Source organism: Muscardinus avellanarius (assembly GCF_963383645.1).
Source record: "Muscardinus avellanarius genome assembly, chromosome: 18".
Taxonomy (NCBI): domain Eukaryota; kingdom Metazoa; phylum Chordata; class Mammalia; order Rodentia; family Gliridae; genus Muscardinus; species Muscardinus avellanarius.
Window position 1 is genome coordinate 35268458 of NC_137804.1, and position 7867 is coordinate 35276324.

Here is a 7867-nt window from a genome sequence, read left to right on the forward strand (position 1 = left end):
TCCTGTCTCAGTCTCCCAAGTACTGAGATCACAGGCATGTGCCACCACACCCGCTACAGTCTGCTTTTAAAAATGATTTTTGATAATACTATCGTCAACTATGTGTATACATGTGAATATACCATTGTCAATCTGAGCGCTTGGTATTGGGAGGGAGGGAAATGGGGAGGCGTTGGAGGGCACTGAGTACTGTGTGAGTATATGCCATTGTCAACATGACTTACATTACGATGTAAGACTATAATATACCAATAAAAGTAAAAAAAATGATATTTGATAAAGTGAAGAAATGCTTCTGTGGATTTTGTTGTTTAAAGGAAGTTTCTTAAAAGCAGGCTCTAGGTCTCTGTATCTTTATTTTTTTTAAACGAATTTTTTATTGCACATAAATGGTATACATTTAAACTATATTTGGTACCTTCTCCCCCCCCCCGCCCCTGTTTTCTCTTCCCCCCTCCCACCAATGGTTGTCCAGGGTAACCATGTCATATTCATAATTTTACAGGTCTCTGTATCTTTAAAGATGTTTATAACAGCTCCTTGTACCAGTGGCTTCCCAAGAAACGTTGGTTAGATAAACGAATTCTCCAGTGAACTTTCAGTGAAGACCTACTATGTAGGGATTTAAGTTCCTTCCACATGTAAATCTATTTTGCCTCTAGATAACCCTAGAGGTAAATACTATGATCACCCCTGATTTGAACAAGTGAAAACAGGAACAGGGAAGTTAGGACAGGTGCCCAGTAACTCGCAGTATAGCACAGGTAGGTGCAGGCAGTCTGCTCCAGGACACGACATGGCCTCTGGCCCTATACAACTCTTTTATTTTGTGTGTGTGTGGTACTGGGGATTGAACCCAGGGGCATCTACCTCCAAGCTACAGCCCCAGCCCTATTTTTCATTCCTTATTTTGAAACAAGGTCTCACTAAGTTGCAGAGGGCCTCACTAAGTAGCTGAAGCTGGCCACAAACCTGCAATCCTCCTGTCTCAGCCTCCTAAATGCTGGGATTATAAGCGTGCACCAGCACACCCAGCTCCTGTACAACTCTTAAAACAAAAAGTCCCCAGCATTCGGGAGGCTGAGACCGGAGGATCGTGGTTCACGGACAGCCTCAGCTACGTAGTGAGGCCCTCCGCAACTTAGTGAGACCCCTTTTCAAAATAAAGAACAAAAAATAGGGCAGGGGGTGTAGCTCGGAGGTCGAATGTCCCTGGGCTCCATCCCGAGACTCGAAAAAAAAAAAAAAAAAAAAATCCTAAATTGGGTGGCATGGTGACACACACCTGTAATCCCAGTTCTTGGAAGGGGCTGACAGGAGGATCACAGGTTCCTTGGGAGGATAACAGGAGGATCACAGGTTCAAGTCCAGCCTTAGCAACTTAGTAAGACCCTCAGCAACTTTGTGAGACCCTGTTTCAAAATGCAAAATTAAAAAAGTATATAGGGCTGGGAGTACAGGTTCGAGGTAGAATGCCTCTGTGTTCAACATATGTACCAAAAAAAAAAAAAAAAACCCTTTTTAAGTGTCAAAATAAAAAAAAAAAAACTCCAGAAAGTTTGGCTTTCTCCTAACCATGCTTTTATCAGAACACTATCAAGGAAAAATGACATTTACTATATCTCATAACTATTAGTATAAATCTTTCAGAACTTAGGGCAGGTGGAATGGAGGCAGGGAAGCAAAGGTTCCAGAATCAGCAGAAGGGGAGAGGCCCGAGGTCTGAGACACTGTCTACTGACATTACTCATTTATTATTCATTTGCTTAATAGCTAGGGCAAGAAAGCAAAAGAGAAGAAAATAAGTTTGTCATTAGATAATTTGAACTCATTATATAAAAAAAGAAATGATGACATTAACATATTTTAAATGCATTTTGCTGGGGTCAGCCCTTTACCTCCGAATCCATTTGAATCTCCTTACTTTAATTGTATACATTTGCTTTGGTACCTATTACCCAAGCATTACTTGTTATAAATTCATTTAGGTCTGTTCATAAAAATCTTATCATCAAAAATTAAGGTGAAACAAGACTAGAGAAATAACTGATTGTCTCCTTCTTAAAAGATTCTGTTGACGTCTCTCTGTTGCTTCTAGCTTCGGCTGAGACCCCCCACCCCCACTCTAAAACAGAATTGATGCTACAGGCGCATTTGCCACTTGGAGACCCCGCCAGCTTCCTTTCCTCTGACAGCCCTGATTGGAAGCGTGGGTGGAGGGGGAGGGGAGGTGTTGGCCCAGGCCCCTCCCCCGCCTCCCATGGCGTGTGGTTACTGCACTCCACACCTCCGAGGAAGGGGCGGGTGGAGCGTCCCGGTGCGTTTTAATTCATTTCTCCCTTCATTCTCAAACTCAGAAGGAAACGAGTAAGGTTAGATAAAATTGCTGTTTAATAAGGGGTTACTGAGTGTGTAATTGCTTCCAGAGTGAGATAGTCTGCGGGTAGAAGCCAAGCTGGCTCTAAAGAACCTCGGTAAACTGCCCCGAAGACTGCAGCTCCATTCATTCATGTACTGGAGGAACGACCAAAGGTTAAGAAGCATCAGTGGCCAAAAGCCCTTCCAACTGCTTCCTCTCGGACAGGTCCGCGAATTCACAGGCTCAAGGTTTCCTCAAGAAGCAGAATGAATAAGTCCCTGAAGTGAGTGCTGGGTGGCTCTAGAACCTTCCTTCCCTTAGCAGAATTTACTAGCAAGAAGATGTGATTTTGTTCACGCTAGGAAACCAAACCCCTGTACTACAGCATATTTTTAGAGCATAAGGGGCCTTCAGGACCATAATCACATTCCTGTGTCCTAAGTCATAAACCAGGTCAGGCAGCAGGATGGACGTTCATGCTAACCTACTGCTAGTCCTGCTTTCCACCTCTGCTGAGGCGGCCCAGGAGGCTTGCGCACAGTCTGACTTGGCAGGTAGGCTTCTGCGCATATCTCACTAGTATTTTTCTTTCTTTCTTCCTTTCTCTCTTTTTACTTTCTTTTTTCATGTGTGTGAAAGAGAGACAGACACACTGGGGATTCTACTTTGGAGCTATTCCTCTAAGCCTTTCACTTTTATTTTGAAACAGCCTCTTCTAAGTTCCTGAGGGTCCAAGTTGCTGAGGCTGGCCTCGAACCTGTGATCCTATTGTCTCAGCCTCCCAAGTGCTGGGATTGTGCCATGATGTTCAGTTTGTGTTTCACTCCATGGAAGCATTGCCAGTTTTCCATTGTCTTCCGATTGGTGAGTTTCCCCTGCACCTCTCACCTTTCAAAGCTGTGCCTTCGTAGATACTGTCCAGGCCTCCTCATGTCCATGGATACTCATGGAGGCTGTCCAGGGTTTCCACTGGAATCCCTAAACTCTGCACTGCTCGCTAATGAATACCCGTTTCCGGTATTAACCAGGAAGTGAATACACTCAGACTTCCGGTCGCCTCCCCACATCCGGCCACAGGATTTTCACTTTCCCAGGGAGGCAGCCCAGTCGATTATGTACAGTTCAACTGCTTCCACAAAGCCACTTCCCATGTACTTTGGGTTAGGAAGACAGCAAAGGCAAGGAAACCCGTGGTATCTACATCTGCAGGCGGGAGTTCCATGAGGAGGCTTGGGGGTTTTGTGGACTCACTAGTCAGCTTCTGTAGACAGCCAGCACTAAGGGGTAAGACCTCCTTCTTTCCAATCACTGTAGAATATTCGAGAGCTTTCACTTTTGGCTTTTCTCTCACTAGCACCATGATTGTGGGAGTTTATTACCTTCAGTTAAGTCCCTGTGTTTGGTGAATTACCATAAGTGAGTTAGTTATTTTTATGGTTAAAAATTGCTCGTTTTTACCATAATTCACTTAGTCCTATAGGAAGGGATTGGGTTTGCATCAGTGCTTTAAGCAACTATCTTCATTACAGCTTCATTCACAGGGGAAATAACATCATCATGGGCCTGACACTATTTCTTCTCTTGTAAACATCTGCATACATTTTTAATCTTTCTGTGTTGCTCAGTATGAATAAGCTGGCAACTGTGGGAATGAAAGCTTCCTGGGGCTCACTGGGGACCGCCTTTCTGGCCAATTCTTTCCAGTGGCGTGGACATTGTCTGGAATGGGTAGGCAGTTAACAAGTTTTGAATGATCAACAGTCAAGTATTCAGGGTATATTAGTCTAGTTTGCTGTTGTTATTGCTGTGATGAAATGCTTGAGACAGGCTACCAAAAAAGAGGTTTGGTTAACATATATTTGGGGGCTGAGAGACCAAGACCAGGTGGTACCATTGTTTCAGCTTCTAGAGAAAACCATGACAGATTACAGTGACAGGAACTCAGAGCTCACACAAGAGGAAGAAATCTCACGATGGGGCTAGAAGCAAAAAGAAACTCAGGGTTCAGGCTCAGGTTTTAGTGACAACTTACTCTTAGGTAAGAACTTACTCCAGAAAACTAGTATGCACTGCCATAGCATGCCCCCAATTACCTAAAGAACCCCCCTAGTGGCCCCACATTATAAAGGTTTCACACCACATCTGATATGGCCACACTGGGGAGAAAGCTCCCAACACCTGAATCTTTGGTGGGGGGGAGGGCAAACAATATCCAAAACAGCACAAAGAATATTGCTAACTACTTTTTAATCTCATGCATTATAAAATAAATGACGTAATTTAAGTAAATGACAGAATTTAAGAGGATGAAAAGGTAGCCTGGAAATTTGACTTACACAATTCATTTTGACTTACACAATGTTCATAAGTGCAAAATCTACGTAAACAGAAAGTAAATTAATGGTTGCCTGAGTATGGATGTGAAAGCAGAATAAGACTATAGATGAACATTTCTTTCAAAAGTGAAGAAAATGTTCAGAAATTGGATTGTTGTGATGGTTGTACAACTGTAAAATTTGCTAAAAGTCACTGAATTATACACTTGTAATAAGTGAATATCACGGTTTGAGAATTGACACCCAGTAAAACTGGTTTTTGTAGATCTGTAGAACCATGCAGGAATAATGATACATGCCTGTAATCCCAGTATTACGAGGCTGAAACAAGAGGATCATAGTTTTCAGTCCAGAACTTCAACAACTTAGTGAGATCCCATTTCAAAATAAAAAATAGAATAGGGCTATGAGTGTATTTCAGAGGTAAAATATCCCTGGATTTCATCCCCAGTGCCACCAAGAAAGATTAAAAATAAAAATCTAGCCGGGCATGGTGGAGCATGCTTGTAATCCCAGCGCTCGGGAAACTGAGACAGGAGCATCGCACGGGTTCGAAGCCAGCCTCAGCTACTTAGTGAGGCTCTCAGCAACTTAGTGAGACCCTATTTCCAAATAAACTATAAAATAGGTCTGGGAGTATAGCCCGGAGGTAGAAAAGCCCCTGGGTTCCACCCCCAGTACCACTAAATAAATAAATAATAAAAATAAAAATCTATGGGACCAAAAATAGCTATAAAGATGTTTTGTTTGTTTGTTTGTGTGGTGGTACTGGGAACTGGGGATGGAACCCTTCTACCTCTGGGCTACACTCCCAGACCTATTTTATATTTTATTTAGAAGCAGGGTCTCAAGCCAGAGAGACTGGCTTTGAACCTGCACGATCCTCCTGTCTCTGCCTCCCAAGCGCAGGGATTACAAACGTGTGCCACCACGCCCGGCGCTAAACAGATGATCTTAAGTAAACAAATCCTCTTAACTAATCCTTGATTTTATTTTATTCTGTTTTCCAAACAGATTTCCACTCAACCCACCGTTAGCTTCACATCCTTTGTGTGATCTAGCTTGTGAAAATATAATCCTAACAGAATGAGAGGAGTCAACCTATTGAGACGATAAAGAGGAGCTGGATTATATCCAGATAATATCATCAGATAAAGCTAAGGGCATTGATTGTAGTCGTCTGTTCTTTATCTTCATGGCCTGCATGACCAGTAAAGACATTGCCCACAATATAGACAACCGACTTATCTGGGGAGGTATTACATACCATTATGATATGGGCCATTTGCTCGCCTGAGAAAATAGAGCCAGCTGGTCATTTTAGGCATCCATAAAAACGATAATGTAATTGCCCAATGTAGAATGTAACATCACTGTGTGGAGAGTGCCTCACCAAGACATACTGTGGTGTTTCACTAATCTCTTTAACATTAACAATCTTCCATGTGGAAGGGGTTAAGTGTGAACAGAGATGGCCCAAAGATATAGAAATGGCCCAAATCATTCTCAGCCACCAGTATCCTCCTTTTTCCTGAGTGGTAAGGGAATGAGAGTGTTGAAGAAATGGCAGTTTTTTAAATAATAAAATCATGGTTAGATCTTTATGTTTTGTAGAAAGTTTTCTAATTCAAAGAAGAAAATATTTCTATATATTCAAGGAATCATTACTTCAGCCTGGCCATTCAAGTGGTGTCTGAAAGCATGAGTGTGTGTGTGTGTGTGTGTGTGTGTGTGTGTGTGTGGTACTGGGGGTGGAACCCAGGGGCTTTTCTACCTTTGGGCTATACTCCCAAACCTATTTTCTATTTTATTTGGAAACAGGGTCTCACTAAGTTGCTGAGAGCCTCACTAAGTAGCTGAGGCTGGCTTTGAACCTGTGCGATCCTCCTGTCTTCGCTTCCCAAGTACTGGGATTACAAGCGTGCGCCACTATAGCTGGCCTGAAAGCATGATTTAAAGTACGGACTTGGCTTTTTGAGATGCACGCTGAGGCGGTCACTGGGCACGGGCATGTGTACTTAAAGACAGCGGAACAGGCCCCAAGTCTGTGCCGTTCATGTGTCTGGGCAACATTTGCAGGTCACCCACTGCAGAAGCAGTTTTCAGAAAACTTGTAACTGATCAGAATGTTTCAGACAACTGGAGGACAGACAGTGCAGCCACGTCCACGTATGCAATGGGAAGTCCCCGACCATCCAGGGCAGAGTTGCAGGAAGAAGCACAGCATCCCCAGTCACACAGCCCGGCAGGTTGCCAAAGAAGACTTTGCCACGTGTGTCTGGATGAAAGCAATCTCAGGGATTTGAATAGAAAAAGTAATCGAGTTAGAAACTACAAAACTAAAATTGAACTCCTTGGAAGCTATGATTTGCAAAAACAACTCATGATTGCAGATCTCTATGATAGGAACGACTCTTGACTTTGAACTGGTCTACCAGCAGTGTGTAAGGTGCTGCAGGACCTTCCTGGAGAAGGCCCACTAGGGCTATCATTGCCGGCCGCGGACCAGGCTACCCACCCCCATCTGACTCTTCTCAGCCTGTGCTCCAATGTGACAAGCTTCCTTTGGCTCAGTCTCCATCTGCCCCTTCAACTGACCTTCTGTTTACCGTAAAGATTGAAGGTGGAGGCCAGGTGTGGTGGTGCATGCTTGTAATCCCAGAATTCCAGAGGCAGAGACCAGGGATCCCAGTTCGCTGATAGGCTCAGCTACTTAGCCAGACCTTTGGCAACTCAGTGAGATCCCACTTCAAAAAATAAAAATAATAGCTGGGTGTGATAGTGCACGTTTGTAATCCCCGTGCTTGGGAGGTGGAGACAGGAAGATCGGGCAGGTTCAAAGCCAGCCTCAGCTGGCTTAAGAGGCCCTATTTCCAAATAAAATATAAAATAGGTCTGGGAGTGGAGCCCGGAGCCTGGAGGTAGAAGGGTTTCATCCCCAGTTCCACCAAATAAATAAATAAATAAATAAATAAATAAATAAATAAATAAACAAACTAACTAACTAACTAACTAAAAAATAGAACTGGGGGTGGGGGGGATAGCTCGGAGGTGCAATGCCCTTGGACTCCATCCCCAGGACCACAATAAAAAGATTGGGTGGATCAGTTATACGTATTTGCAGAATGAATAAAAATCCTTGATTCAGAAAGGCATAGGGGTATAGTAAACA

The 7867-nt window shown here is 43.5% G+C and overlaps 1 pseudogene across 1 annotated transcript; it reads left to right on the forward strand.

Annotated features, from left to right (window-relative positions):
- Positions 1 to 2825: 2825 nt before the first annotated feature.
- On the forward strand, positions 2826 to 7178 carry LOC308276552 (low molecular weight phosphotyrosine protein phosphatase-like; annotated as a pseudogene). Its single transcript has 2 exons — positions 2826 to 2913; positions 6720 to 7178. The product of its transcript is annotated as a low molecular weight phosphotyrosine protein phosphatase-like (transcript).
- Positions 7179 to 7867: the final 689 nt, after the last annotated feature.